Source organism: Cervus canadensis, chromosome 29 (genome assembly GCF_019320065.1).
Source record: "Cervus canadensis isolate Bull #8, Minnesota chromosome 29, ASM1932006v1, whole genome shotgun sequence".
Taxonomy (NCBI): domain Eukaryota; kingdom Metazoa; phylum Chordata; class Mammalia; order Artiodactyla; family Cervidae; genus Cervus; species Cervus canadensis.
Window position 1 is genome coordinate 32,037,451 of NC_057414.1, and position 16,404 is coordinate 32,053,854.

The following is a 16,404-nucleotide window of genomic DNA, read 5'->3' on the forward strand; positions in this document are numbered from 1 at the left end:
TTGTGCCGTTTGAGGTGTGCATGGGAGGAGGAGATGGGAGGCCAGACCGATGGATGTCAGGACAGTATGAAGCACTAACAGCGCTGGCAGCAGGTCTATTGGGTACCAGGTGATGAAGTGTTAGAAAAGAATTGCCAAAAGATAATAGGAATTGGTAGTGTGTGTTCAGGAAGTGCATAATTATTTTCAATATTCACCTGCATAGAACATAATTAAAAAGATGCATCCATCCACTGAAAAGTATGAATTTTATATTTTTCATTCAAGCTAAAGGTTGATTCTCTCTTTCTCTTTTTTCATCTTCTTTTCTTTCCCTCCCTCCCTCCTTCCATCTCTTTTTCCCTCTCTGCCTCATGGACTCCCTCCTTCCCTCTTTATCTCTCCCTCTCTTACTCTGCTCATTTATTTATTTATAATGCATGATTCAATACTCTGTAATGGTCAATATGAGAAAAGAATCTTTAAAAAAAAAAGAGTGAAGATATATATATATATATATTTATGTATCTGTGTATAGCTCACTTTGCTGTACACCTAAGGCTAATACAACATTGTAAATCAATTACACTCCAATAATTTTTTTTTTAATTTTTTAAAAGTAAAATACATGATAGGGAAACCCAGCCTCTCCATGTTTGATGAATAATTGGGTTTTTGTGGTGTGTCTTCCCAAACCTTCTCAGTAAAGAGTTCCATGAGAAGATCTCCTCTGATCAGAGCCACAGATGCTTGGCCTCGCGATGGGAATAGTGACTATACCGTCATATTTCTTCCCTTACTCACGCACGATGAGATGGGCAGGGCTGGAGAAATGCGGGCTGTGTCCAGGCAGTCCTTGTTCCTTGGTCCCCAGTGGGTGATCGAGAGTCCAGGAGCAGAGAAAGCCTTGGTCCACTCAGACCAGCCACCAGTGACATAAATTAAAAGTAGCAGCCCCTGGGCCTAAACTGGAAACATTTGCAAAACTAACCCTGTGACTTTCTTGCCCCCAGGGAATCTCCCCCTCTGGGCCTCTCGTGGTCCATGGACAGAATTTTGCTGCTTTCTATTTTATTTTTTAAGGGGCAATAGTTCGCATAATCTATATAAAATAAGTTACTCTTCTGGAAAAGATGATTGGCTTATTAAAAATGGATAACATATATTTTTAAACAAATCAGGTTGACATGCTGCAGAAGCAGTGCTGGCGGGAGCCGAGGAGCCTCCCTGCAAAAGCATCACTTCCCATCGCTTCTCCTCCAGCTGTCCCTGCCCATCTGTCTGCTTAATGAGAGCTTTATTTTTAAAACACTGATAAGGTTCGATTCAGATGTGTAGTCTGTTTGGGGCGACAGGGAAGAATCAAGTCGGTTTATAGGCCTCAGAGTCTCCCGGGAAGCCAAGCTCACAAGAACACACACAAACTCTAGTTCAAACTGCAGGCAGCATGTTCTATAGACTGGGACTCAAGAGATGGAGCCTCTACTTAATTTTCCAAACTTTATAACTGGTCTATGTGTGCACTGGAAAATGAGCGTGAAGGGAAGGTTGACATTGTTGTAATGTTTCGGTTATCATTATTCTCTGGTTTTGAATAATTATGGAAATATGTATGTTGTTATTGTTGTTTAGTTGCTAAGTTGTATCTGGCCCTTTGGGATGCCATGGACTGTAGCCCACCAGGCTCCTCCATCCATAAGGTTTTCCAGGCAAGAGTCCTGGAGTGGGTATCTATTTCCTTCTTCAGGGAATCTTCCCAGAGCAGGGATTGAACCCAAGCCTCTTGTGTTGGCAGACAAGTTCTTTACCACTGAGCCAACAGAGAAGCCCCAATCTTATGCAGGATTATTATTATATATGATAAATAACAAATAAAATAATTTATAAGTAAATAATATATTAACTATTGACTGTGCTCTCAGATTGTGATGATACTAGTATTAAAAGGATTATTTGTTTAGTATTTATCACCACCAATGATTTTTAAAATATCATTTCCCTTTTATAAATGAGAAAATCTGGTGCTCACAAAGGATCAGTAAATGACAGACCTGTGACTGGAACTCATGTATCTCTTACTAAAACAGTGACTTTCTTAACCAGAATATTACACAGAAACCCTAGCGATAGGATAAAAGCTAATCAATTTTCAGCGTATTTTTTGTTTCATAAGTAAATCAGTGCTGATAAGTTTCATGTGACCCCAGAAGGGGATGGTTTTGTTTTTGCCCAATTCTGCAGAGAGAAGAATGACCTCTGAGGCTCCGCCTGACTCCGGGATCCCATGATCTCTCGCATTATATGGGGGAAGGTGTGTGCAGGGAAATCCATGAGCTGTAATTTCTGCACTGCCGGAGTCTTTGGTCCCACGACACTCATGCTGGCAGCCTGTGGCTGACTCGCTCCATTCTTCAAAAAGATATCAAGCTCCCCAGACGCCCTGCTTTTAATTTAAAATTTTAATTTATACTTTTCCATGGATGATACTGAGACAGACGTGGCCATGAGTAAATATGTCAGGATAATCTATTGAATGGAATGAAAATGGTGTGTGCTTGGGAAACATTTTAATTTCATCTTGTGTACTTCTTTACCGGCTCTAATGAGCAAATCGGGAGGCTGGGTTTCAAAGTTGTTCAGGATATAGTGGAAGGGACAGTGGAATGGGAGCCTGGGATGAATAAATAAGGTGACCTGTTCTGGTGGCTTCTTCAGGCATCCTCAACCAGCCACTGGGCAGTTCCTGAGGCAGCTGTCATCTCAGACAGGGAGGCAGGGCAGAGAGCAAACGCATGCCTCCTTTTTACAGCCCCACCTGGAGTTCTGCACCAGTGGCCTGGACCACAGGGGCAAGAGAGGTGGGGCTGAATGATGGAAGAGGAGGGGCTTTCTTTATTCTTATCTTTGAAAGATGCTTTTCTTCTTTACTCAAGGGCTCACTGCTTCTGAAATGACTTGGCCTTATGCTATAACGCTACCTTTAAATTAAAAAAAAAATGTTGGAATATAATTGCTTTCTGATGCTGCATTAGTTTCTTCTGTACAACAAAGTGGATCAGCTGTTTGTATATATATATCCCCTCTGTCTTGCTTCTCCCTCCCGCATCCTCTCCTCCCCATCCCATCTGGGTCATCACAGAGTACCGACTTGCAAAGGAAGAATATGGGTTGAAGGAGGCTTTCCAAAACCACCTGTGATTCCAAATGTGAGGTGACCATCCACCAATGAGTAGCCAGGGCATCGATCTGTGGGGAGACCCTTGGCTAAATCCTGTGCTTGTCCTTCATTTGCTCTGAGATGCACCCTTACCGCTGTTTCACCAGCTCACAGGGTCTCCTTGCATTGGGAATGAGATCCTTGGAATAACTTATTTTTCCTTGCTGTCCCGCAGCTCCTGTGTAGTAAACGACTCTTAAAGGAATTGAACACGCAGCCTTGAAGCTCTGACCTGAAGGACTCCCTTCAACTATGGTCCTGTCCCTATCATCCCCTTTCTGTTTAGCACTTACATGATTGGCGTTTGATTCCAGCAGTGCCTCAGTCTGCTTGAGAGATGGAATGTTTTGGTACCTTGTTCTAGGATGAGGGTTGTCCTGTTTGTGCAGAGAGACTGCCCAAGACAAGGACACCGCAGCGTGAGCTGCCAGGGCCCATGGGGACTCTCCTTCAGGTGTGCACAGCCGTATTGATGGATCTCTCAATTATGTATTGTTAAAAATACAGCATTTTCCCAACCACCAGTCATCAATCTAGAAACCAGCCCATCAACCACTGTGTCAACACGCTGTGAATGAAGCCTGATACAAATACAAAGTTAAAGTTATCTCAATGGCTTTAGCTGAGAAAATAAACCTTAGAGGGAAGTGAAATCCCACTGCAGAACTCTGCACAAGTCGAGTGCAGACCGCTTCTCAACAGGAAGGTATTTTTGGAAATAAAGAAAATCTTAAAAGTGAGAGAGTTTATAAGTGGACTGGGAAAGCCCTGGATCAAGCTGCCAGGTATTTTGGTAAAAATGTAGATCTCACCTTCTCTCTGATCTGTTTGTGAGCAAAATAACCTGTTTTGAAACTGGGTGCAGACCACCCTCCATGAAACTCCATTCTTGATATATGTGAAAATACAAAAAGAGAAGCCTTCAAAACTCCTTGGGAAATGATAAGCCAATGGATCCAGGATCTCTTGCTTAAACTAACATGCATTCCCACATAACAGCAGTTGAGTTATGTTTTTCCAAATGCAGCAACAAGCTCTCTGACAGTAGTAGTAGAGCAGGTTCTGTTTAAACAATGTGTACTGTGTTTAGGTACAGGTCTGACTCTGGCTTATGTGTTACTTAATTCAGCCTCATGATGGCCCTAGGAGGTAGATGTGTTCCTGCTACTTCACAGATGGTGAGGGGAGGCTCTGAGGGAATAAACCAAGTTCCTGTCCTAAAGCCATCTGTTGGTCAGTAGTGGAGCCCTTGTCTGTCTGAGCTGAGGCCCTCTCCTCAGCTCCATGATGTACTGTCTCTTTAAGGCCCAACTCAGCTATGTCAACAAAGCTCAAAAAGAATGCTTGACTCCCACCATCCTTCTCAAGATTGTGAAGATCTGTCTAGATGGCCCATCTGAATCTGAATGGGTTTAATCCCTTGTGGACAAGGGCCACGATTGTGTGGTTACCACGTATTCCTACTTTCTATCACAGCCAGCATCCTTCATGCCAGCTCATTTGCTCAAGGACCTCATTCAAGTTTCCAGTGCATAGAACCCACCAGGTTCTCTCTATCCATCAAGGCCCCTGTCTTCTTGTCTCCTTTCTCTCAATTACTTTCCAGTTCCTTTCATGCTTGGCTTCCTTCCCCTTGCCCATCTGGCACTCTCCAATGCTGGACGAACCCAGCCATCCATGCGTTCTGTGCCTGCACCTTAGCAGCTGAGCAGATATTCTTGGTTGGAGAATATCCTCAAAGCTGGCAGAGCAGTGTTGCTATAAATTCTTAGCCATGCACTCTAAGTGGGGCCTCAGCATGGCCTGTGAATCCTAGCACAGATCCTTAGCAATCTTGCTCTCTTTTTCTGCAAAAGCTATATCACTTTTTCTTGCATCTACCTTCCTCCCCTGAATATTCATTGGAAGGACTGATGATGAAGATGAATCTCCAATCCTTTGGCCACCTGATGTGAACAGCCGGCTCATTGGAAAAGACCTTGATGCTAGGAAAGATTGAAGGCAGGAGGAGAAGGGGACGACAGAGGACAAGATGGTTGTATGGCATCATTGACTCAATGGACATGAATTTGAAGACGCTCCGGGAGATGGTGAAGGACAGGAAAACCTGGCATGCTGAAGTCCAAGGGGTCTCAAAGAGTCGGAAACAACTGAGCGACTGAGCAACAGCACAACCTTCCTCCCTCCTACTCTCCTGTTTACCATCAATTGATAACTCTGCCCTCTACTTGGGAGAAGATAAAAACCATCACTCAGGAGCTCCTTGTTTCCTCATGGCCAGAGCCACAAACCCATTTGTGTTGCTGTTATTCTTTCCTTCTCTTCTGATACAAAATGAAGCACCCTTCCATCCCATGCTTTAGATTCCACTCTCTTTCCCTTTACCGAAAAGTTTTTTTGTGAGTCATTCAGTTTCTCCTGCATCATCAGTTGCTCCTATTCAGTAAGATTGATCTCATCAGTATACCCTTAATACTAGGTATCATAATGTGTACCTATCCTAATGTAAGAAGGCTGGCCCTTGTCTTCTTCAAAGTGGCATCTCAGGTTCTTAGCATCAGGCATCCCAAAGTGTGGTCCAGCCCTCCCCCATCAGCATGATCACAGAGCTTGTTAGAGACAGAGGTGTTTGGTTCTCACCCAGACCTAGTGAATCAACAGCGTGCACAGGTAACTGGTGGGCATTTAAACATTTGAAAAGCCCTAGCACCCAGTAAGTATTCAGTAAATATTTACAAAATGAATTCCCAGTGTTTCCAATCTTAAACAAACAACACTCTGGAGATCCCAGTGACTTTTATGGCTCTATTTCTCTTTCTACCTTTGCTGAAAATATCTGTGAAAGTGTCATCTACAGATATTGCCATCAGCCCTTCACTCCCATTCATACCTCACTCCTTCATTCACTCTCCTCCCCACCCCTTCCTTAAGCTTCAGACCTTCTTGTCACGGGGCTGTTATCTCTTGTCTACAAGGGTGCACTTGACTCCCTTGGTGGTCCTACTGCCTACCATCCAGTCTCCAAGGGGAGTCCAGTATATTCTTGCAAGCATAATTTACACCATGGCATGTGTTTACCTGAACCTACTCAGGGATGCTCCATTATACCAAGTCTAAAACACAGACTTGTAATGTTGCATCTATTCACCTCCCAGCCTCATGGAATCTACCCTTTTCCCCATTTGCCTTGCTCGAGCCCCTCTGGGTTCCATTCTGTTCCCTCCCTGAGTCAACTCCTATCCCAGATCCTGCATACCTGCCTTGTCCTTCTCTCTAAAATGCTCTCTGTAGCCAGCACCTGTGCCTGATAATTGGTTTCAGTTTTCTACCTTAGATTGTCATGTCCTCAGAAGGCCTGTCTACTCACATATCTCTGGAGTAAGATTCCCCGTGCCATTGGCTGTGATGACCATCCTACTGGTCTCCTTGGCTCAGTTTGAGTGGATTCAGGGAGTCTGAAGGTTGTGGATTGCACATTAATCCCACAAATCCAGAAGTACATAAAGGGTAGAGGCAGGGACCCTGCTCAACCTCTTGAGATGCTGCTACTGGGGTGTCTGACAATTAGTAGGTGCTGAATAAGTGTCTGTTCAACACACAGGTGAATCTAGACCTTTGGTCATCTCCATGAGTGGGATCAGGGGTCTTCTTAGTGTTCTTCTGTTTTATCATTCTCCTAAGAGTATAAGAGTCTTGAGGGCAGGAACCTGTGATGGCTTTGGTTGTTAGTTTTATTTAATCCTTGCCTCTGCCTCCTCGGGAAACTAGGACAGGTATCGTCCCAGCACACCTGGGCACACACAGTGACTTGAAGTCTGGAAAGAGACCAGCTCAGCCACCTGTCACCTGGAACAGAGCTTTCTCCTGACGGTCCTCCCTTCCCAGCTGAGTTTAGCCCTCAGGGCTGCACCTTCCTCACTGCAACAGGAGTCCTCCTCCTGTCTCCCTCCTCCCACAGCCCTGCCCATGGCCCCTCTTCTGTGGTTGTAAGTGATTTCCCTCTGTGAAGCCACCTTTCAATGCAATCACTCTTTTCATTTTCCTTCCTGCACTAGAGACTCTGCCCTCCTTTCCCCCCGGCCTTCCAGCAGAGCTTGTGGGGACGGGAAGTTCGCTTGCCGCTTCAGGACGCAGAGAGCACTGTCTTGATGGACTCATCCATCATCGGTCACAGCCCAAAACCCCGCACACCATTATCCTGTGGCTGATTTACTGCTTCAGGTGACATCGTGTTCAGGAGAGCCCATACCTTCCTTGGTTTTGTTTCGAAGACTCCATTTCCTCCAGGACACTCATCCTTGCATGCCTTCGCATATGTTTCCTACTTTTCTCTGCATAACATCCCTCCCCCACCTCTACACATGTACGTACACACATGCACACATAAGACATACACACCCTTTCTATGTATTAATGTGACTCCAAACTCCAGCTACTGTGAGCAGAGCACCATCCTCCAACGAGGATGTCGTGTGTCTGGCAACCTTCAAAGTCAATGTCTTGCACTCCTGAAGTCCCTCTTTAAGCAGCTCTGACCTTGTCCCACGCTTCTGTGGAAGCTCTCATATATATTCCCTGTCAGGCCCTAGCAGACCCTAGTAGCAAATATTAGCTCTAGCAGAGTTATGACTCTGAATTTTTTGAAGTTTCCCCTTATGTAACTTAGGATTCTTGTTGATGTTCTCGACTTGACTGGATTTGTAACTTAGGAAGCAACTGAGTAGTTAAAGCTTCCCAAGAGAACAGTTTTGTGCAATTAAGCATACCTTGAAACTAGTTTAGAAATACTATATTTTTTCTTCCCCTCTCCCTTCCTTTAAAACATTCATTTATTATTGACCCTTGAATTCTCTAAAACAAGATCACCTTCTTCCCATTTTTGATAGCATTATTCATATATTTTGATCCATGTAAGATTTTTAAATGAAATCCAGTTAACTCTCAATGTATAAAAAAGAGGCAATTGACAAAACCCCAAAAAATGATATCATGAGTAAATTTAAAGATGAAATTCAAAGCAATACATTTTAGGTTTTAACATTCAATCCTTTTACCTTTTTCAGCATTTCTTGACGGCTTTCTGAAAGGTCATTCTTTAGCAAGGGACAGTGGTAGGCAGAGACAAGGTGACCAGGGAGTCCCAGTGGTAATATTATTTTAAAAATCTTATGTACATAAAATCATAAAACTAGATATAAATGCCTTAGCCCTATACCCTTCTATGACTCAGAAATCTAAAATTATAGATCAGGGGACTTCTCTGGTGGTCCAGTGGTTAAGACCATGCACTTCCAATGCAGGGGTTTCAGGTCCGATCCCTGATTGGGGAATTAAAATCCCACATGCCATGTAGCCTGGCCAAAAGAAAAGGAAAAAAATAAAATTACAGATCATACATGTACATAAATAATTTAAAGTTTTCAGCATCAGTGGAGCTGATGATGCCTTATTAAAATTAATTTCCTTGTTGCCTGCGAATGTGGTGCCAATGTCTGTAAGGATATCTCTTGACTTCAACCCATGAGCCTTGATGACCAAGTTCGTCTCTACATGGATTCACTCCAACTTTGGGGACTCCTCATTACCCTGGTTTTGAGTCACTTTTCTTGGCAGGGACACCTTGCTGACACCGGGAGCCCACCTTATATGCTTCTATATAGCCCTAGACAATGGAAATGCTCACTGATGCCCCTGTACTAACAGATGCAAGTCCAAACACTGAAATCTAACTGTGATCAGACCACATCCACAACATGCATATGTGATATTTGTCTGGAGTATTGTAAAAATTAAAATCAGTGAGTTAAAAATACAAGTAGAGGACCTATGGATCTTGTGTGTATGCATGTATGTGTGTGTGTGTGTGTGTGAATGGCTCATAGAGAGATACACACATAAAGGTATTTCCAGGGACATCTACTTCTCCTTATATGGATTCTTTTTTTTTTCTCTAGCTTTATTGAGATATAATTGACATATTGTTTTGTTGTTTAGTCGCTAAGTTATGTCCGACTCTCCGTGACCCCATCAGCTGTAGCCCACCAGGCTCCTCTATCCATGGGATTTCCCAGGCAAGCATACTGGAGTGGATTGCCATTTCCTTCTCCAGGGAATCTTCCTGACCCAGGGTCAAACCCGTGTCTTCTGTATTGACAGGCAGATTCTTTACCACTGAGCCAGGACAGAAGCCTAATTGACATATAACACTGTGTAAGTTTCAGGTGCAAGGATGTTGATTTGGTGCATTTAATTATTTCAAGATGATTACCTTTGTAGCATAAGCTGTCACCTCCATCCCGTCACATAATTTGCATTTCTTTTTTGTGGTGAAAACATTTAAGATATACTCTCAAGGATGTAGTACAATATCATTAGCTATAATCCTATGTGGGTTCTTTTTTATGTCCGCTTGAAAAACATTACCTTACATCTTTTAATCATTATAAATATGTGTGGATCACCTTCTAGCTTCCCAGTGGGCTGTGGGAGGTACTGATGATACAAAGTGAAGACCACTGAGATAGTTCTTACCAGGTGGTATTTACAGCCTAGCAAATAAGTATGTATATAATGAAATCTAGTGCTACAAATTCTATGGCGAAAAACATTGCATTCCAAAGAGGAGGAAATTTAGAATGATATGTCTATATTAGAGATTAAACTCTATTTGCCACTGTCTACTCCTGAAGGCAGACGAGCACGCAACATAATTTAGGTATTATCCCAATAACTAGGCTGGAAATAAAAAGGCATTTTCTAGTTAACTTCAGTTTCTCAAAATGCCAATTGTCAATTCTCTGAATGCAGAATCTATAAAGTTATCTGTAAAGGAGAGACACCATTTGTTAGGCTGGTTTCCAAGACTCGTTCTCCAGCTATCCAGATTATCTAAATGTTCCACAGCTATCTGTGGGTATAAGTGAGATTTATTTTTAATCTGTGTATGTGACATTTATTTTTAATGTAGACTTGATTTTCAGAGACGCGTCGTATTGCATTCGGATTTAAGATGATAAAAGCGTCAATGTCTAGCAAACAGGCGCCGAGGGTTTCCCTGACCACTTCCTCTCTCTCAAGGATGCTACCCGCCCCCCTGGCACCCTCCGTTCCTTGTCCTGCTTTTATTTTCACTGCTTGTCATTCTCTGAAGCTAAGATACCTATTTTCTTGGGTGTTTTTGTTGTAGGATCAAGGGTGTGACCTTTGTCTGCCTCCTTCTCGTATTTCAGCTCCTACAGTGTCGCCTGACACACCTTAGACACTCCTGAAATACCGTTGTGTGAATCATGGCCGTTTTTGGTTTTGTATTTTCAGAGGCGAGATATAAAAGTAAGAACAAAATAATGACCATATGGAAGCTGGCCAGTTTCACTTTTCAGGATGAGCTGGTTATCTGTCTTCTGTCTGGTTTCTTTAAGGCATGCTAAGCCTCTTCATTTGTGTCCAACTCTTTGGAACCCCATGGACTGTATGTAGCCTTCCAAGTTCCTCTGCCCATGGAATTTTTCAGGAGAAAATATTGGAGTGGGTTCCCATTTCCTCCTCCAAGAGTCCCTCTTCCTGGCCCAGGGATCAAACCTGAGTCCCCTGTGTCTCCTGCATTGCAGGCAGGTTCTTTACCTACGGGGCCATTAGGGAACCCCTTCTTTAATGCAGTGGTTCTCACAGGGGGGTCCCTGACCTCATCTGGGAACTGGTTAGGAAGGCAAATTCTCGGCCCACCTCCAACGCACTGCAAGGAAGCTCTTGGGAGTTGGGTTTAGCAATCTGTGTCTTGAAATTCACTTTGCTATACAGCAGAAACCAACACAATATTGTAAAGCAACTATATCCCAATAAAAATAATAATAAATAAATTTAAAATTTCAAACCAAATTAAAAATTAAAAAAAAAAAAACTCTCTAGATAACTGTAATGCAAAACAAAGTTTGAAAACCACTGTCTTAAGGCATGGGTTTCCCCTAACTGTAATTCCCACCTCTGACCCAAAACCAAACCGGGTGACTTAATGTGTGTGAGTCTTTCAGTCATGTCTGACTCTTTGCAACCCCATGGACTGTAGCCCACCAGACTCCTCTGTCCATGGAATTCTCCAGGCAAGAATACTGGAGTGGGTTGCCATTACCTTTTCCAGGGGACCTTAATCCCATGTTGCCTATTCAGCAGAGTTGAACATAATGCTTTGCAAGCAAGACCCCTTTCCATCACTATCTTTCAGGCGTTTCTTTACTTTTTCTGATTCTACTTTCCATTCCTCTTTTCATCTGTAAATAGAGGTGTTTTATGGCTGTGAAAAACTCACTTCCAAATGTTCTTCCAGTTCTCCAGGACTGCTTTATCTTTTAAGAGAAAATTAATTAAATACCATAAATTTGAAGAAAATGTTGGCTGACCTCATTATTTGGGTTCTTAAGCCACAAGCACTTTTTTTTCTTTTTTCTTTTTAGATTAAGGAGACAACCACAGCATGGAAGTACAGAACTCTCTGCCATGCAGGGGTCATCTACCCGAGGGGTACACGAGGCTTTCCATGGGCTGTGTGCAGGGCTCTGAGAGTGTGTGCTGCATGGAGGGTCGATTTGAACTGACTTGTCTCAGAGTCAGCTCCTACCAGACCCTGCGGCGATATGAACTGATGCCACTCACGCCCCTACCTGCAGTTGTAGGTCTTACCCAAGGAAGTATATCTAGAGCAGTGCATTTTCAAGATCTAAGATGTCCTACAATGGATCTGCCCGAGAAAGTGCCTGTGTTTGGATTGTAGTTCTGACTCTCCTTTCTGACTGCTCCCACTTACCTGTTTGTCCAGGAGAGAATGTTCCTTTACTTCCATTGTCACCTCCGCCACTCTTACCAATCTGTTATCAAGTGGAGCATCATTCTTAAAGGAGAGTCCCCGCAACATAAAGAAGACAAGTCCAGAAGGAAATGGCACAGTTTTTTTTTTTTTCTTCAGTAATGAATTCATGGCAAAACTGCTACCTTCTTTGTCTTGGAATTAGAATCCAGAGACATAGAGATGCTTTCTGACAGAGGGCATGTGATTTGGCACATTAAAATAAACAGCATTTCAATTTTTCCCACCTTTCTCAGCATATTGGGTTAACCAAAGTGCTTCCAAGTAACAAAATAACACATCTTTAATAGCCATTTCATAAAGCCTAGTAAAATACTAGCAATATATTGTCCAGATATTGAGAAATTGAATGAATTTAATATTGGGTTACAAAGCCCTTTGCAAGTCAGGTATTTTCCAATTCATTGCTTTAAAAGAAATTGAAGGAGGAATTAATTGAATTGTCAGCTGTGAGATCATTAAAATAATTTTTGAAGCTATTTTACTATGTGGTTTTGGGCATATATTTTAGAAGAGGTACAAAGAACTGAATGACACTACTATACAAGATTTTCATTTCCATCTTCTTGCTTATGTGAACTTGGTTTCTTGCAAAGCAAAATAGGAATAGAATTGATCCTGAGTCTCACTTTAGTATAATGATATTTATTGATGATATAATAACCAGAAAAGCCTCCTCCATCCCATTAAAAGCTATATTTCCAGTAAAAGTTTACTTCTTATGTTTAATTATTACTTAACAACATGTACAGAATATTTATATCATTTTATCAATATTAGCCTTATAACAATAACTCATTCTAAAAGAAACTAGTATTATTCGGAACTTTACAGTCACAGAATATGAAAAAAAATTAAATTTCAATCTCTACATTTTATATATATTGTTGCAAATAAATATGATAGCTGATCAATAAATGATTTTCAAGCATAAAATCCTTTATCAGGATAAAATGCTGCAAATAAAATCCTGCAGAGAATATGTATAATAGATACACAGGTTCAAGTTTAAAAAACGAGCAATGCACATTTTATGACTGTTAGAAAAGAGCTTGTTCATGAATTTTGAAAGCAAACAATCATGAGTATCAAATCACTATGGTATTTAAATTTGTATAGAGATATATAGAAAGGAACATTATGACATTTTAATTTTAAAATGTGAATATTCTCCATAGACCAAAAATGCATCCTTTGCAACTATTACTTAAACTTTAAACGTATTATGTCAGCTTAAAAATGGGCAAAGGATTACATAATTGACCAAAATAAAATCAAGTCTGTCGTCTGCACTCTCTCCTGTGTATGTGGTCCCAGGGTCTGGGATACCATACCCTTCACTTTGCCTGGATTTACTGTCTGCTTCCAGGTTGGCCAATTCCTGAAGCTGTACAGTTGTAATTTAACCTTCAGGAGTCATTCCAAAAGGAGTTTGACCTTCATGAAAATACAGCTGTTATTAAGGGTTGGCACATTAATTCTTATTTGCAACTGAGAGTAAACGAAAGAGTATGTTAGATTTTTTTCCCACCAAGACATGCCTTTGAAAGTGAAGAGCAGAGAGCACCAATTAGGGATTGAGTCTTCACAAGGGAAATGACAGTTACTGTAGAACAAAAATGCACAGAAGGGGAAGCTAGGATCCCAAGGATGCCGAGGAGACAATGTGACCTCAGTTTTTCTTTCTTTTTTTTTTTTTTAATTAATTTATTTTTTATTGACGTATAGTTGACTTACAATGTTGTTTTCGTTTTAGGTGTACAGTAAAGTGACAAGGTGTTTTATAAAACACACACACACATATATACATATGTATATATTCAGTTCAGTTTAGTCGCTCAGTCATGTCCGACTCTTTGCAACCCTATGAGCTGCAGCACGCCAGGCCTCCCTGTCCAACACCAACTCCTGGGGCCTACCCAAACTCATGTCCATTGAGTCCGTGATGCCATCCAACCATCTCATCCTCTGTCATCCCCTTCTCCTCCCACCTTCAATCTTTCCCAGCACTAGGGTCTCTTCAAATGAGTCAGCTCTTCACATCAGGTGGCCAAAGTATTGGAGTTTCAGCTTCAGCATCAGTCCTTCCAGTGAATATTCAGGACTGATTTCCTTTAAAACTGACTGGTTGGATCTCCTTGCAGTTCCAAGGGGCTCTCAAGAATCTTCTCCAACACCACACTTCAATTCAAAAGTACCAATTCTTCGGCGCTCAGCTTTCTTCACAGTCCAACTCTCACATCCACACATGACTACTGAAAAAACCATAGCCTTGACTAGACGGACCTTTGTTGGCAAAGTAATGTCTCTGCTTTTTAATATGCTATCTAGATTGGTCATAACTTTCCTTTCAAGGAGTAAGCATCTTTTAATTTCATGGCTGCAATCACCATCTGCAGTGATTTTGGAGCCCAAAACAATAAAGTCAGCCACTGTTTCCACTGTTTCCCCATCTATTTGCCATGAAGTGATGGGACCAGACGCCATGATCTTAGTTTTCTGAATGTTGAGCTTTCAGCTAACTTTTTCACTCTCCTCTTTCACTTTCATCAAGAGGCTCTTTAGTTCCTCCTCACTTTCCGCCATAACGGTGGTGTCATCTGCATATCTGAGGTTATTGATATTTCTCCCGGCAATCTTGATTCCAGCTTGTGCTTCTTCCAGCCCACCGTTTCTCATGATGTACTCTGCATATATGTTAATTAAGCAGGGTGACAATATATAGCCTTGATGTACTCCTTTTCCTATTTGGAACCGATCTATTGTTCCATGTATATATATCCTCACTTATATTCTTATATATTCTCACTTATATATTCTCTCACTTATATTCTTTTGTATTCTTCTCATATATAGATTTTTATATATAAAATCTTTTTATAGATTCTCTTTTTAGATTCTCTTCCCTTATAGGTTATTACAAAATATTGAGTGGAGTTCACTGTACTATACAGTAGGCCCTTGTTGTTTACCTGTTTTATATATAGTAGTGTGTGTACGTTAATCCCAAACTCCTGATTTATCCCCCCTCTTGGCCTTTGGTAATCTTAAACTTGTTTTATGTGTCTGAGAGTCTGTTTCTGTTTTATAAATAAGATCATTTGTATCATTTTTTTAAGATTCCACATGTAAGTGATATCACATGGTATTTATCATTCTCTGACTTATTTCATTTAGTATGATAATCTCTAGGCCCATCCGTGTTGCTGCAAATGGCAGTACTTCATTTTGTTGTTTAATAGTGGCGATGATGGTGGTGGTGGTTTAGTCACTAAGTCACTAAGTTGTGTGCAACTCTTATGACCCCGTGGACTGTAGCCCACCAGGCTCCTCAGTCTATGAGATTATCCCAGCAAGAATACTGGAGTTCCTCCTCCAGGGGAACTTTCTGACCCAGGGATCGAACCCACATCTCCTGTGTCTCCTGCATTGACAGGTGGATTCTTTACCACTGAGCCACCAGAGAAGCCCGGCTGAGTAGCGTTCTATTGTATATATACCACATCTTTACGGACACTTACATTGCTTTCATGTCTCGGCTATTGTAAACAGTGCTGCTATGAATGTGGGGGTTCATGTATCTTTTCAAATTATGATTTTCTCCAGATATGTGCCCAGGAGGGGGATTGCAGGATCACATGGTAACTCAATTCTCCATATAATTTATACTAGTTTACATTCCCACCAATAGTCACAGCTTCCAACTGTTGGGAAGAGTAAGTGAGCATGTGTGAGGTAGAGATCAACTTCTTACCTTGGTGACCTTGGTGACAACCAGCTGAAGTCAAGTGTATTGTTCTCAGGGGTAGACAGGGGCGTGTGAGAAGGAGGAGGAACTCTGCTTGGCCACTTTCTCCTCCCCTCTCCTGAAATCTGAAGAGATAGCCTTACTTCTACTTCCAGACTGTTGGCTTTCTACAGAGAATTTCAAGATCTGTGTTATAAATTGTACTTGCAGGGCTTGGGGCAGCTTCGGGTACAGGCAATGCCAGTGAAGGGGGGTGGGTATGGAGGTGAATGTGTCCCATTTTTGACTTAACAACAAGTGAAGCATTTGCCATATAGATTAGCTGTGATCTGTTTGAAATACCGATGCACTTTCTCTCCCCTCTGGCCCTGGGCCACTTTTCCCACAAGGTGGTAAATGCGCTCGAGAAATGTAAACTAATTTTCATATAAGCCTAAGGGGAAAAATAAGATAGAAAGCAAATATACAGCAAAGATATTCACATAATATGTTTCAAAATCAAATAGAAATGATTTTGTAGCATCAGGTCTTCAGGATGATTCAGGCCACTGTTGCCCTCTATTTAAGAAGTTTTATCAATAATTGATCTCTTTTAACACTGGG

At 41.7% G+C, this 16,404-nt stretch overlaps 1 protein-coding gene across 6 annotated transcripts in view; it reads left to right on the plus strand.

The window, feature by feature from the left end:
* OPCML (opioid binding protein/cell adhesion molecule like) overlaps positions 1 to 16,404 on the plus strand; it is a 1,016,949-nt gene that overhangs the window by 775,543 nt on the left and 225,002 nt on the right. The window lies entirely within an intron of this gene.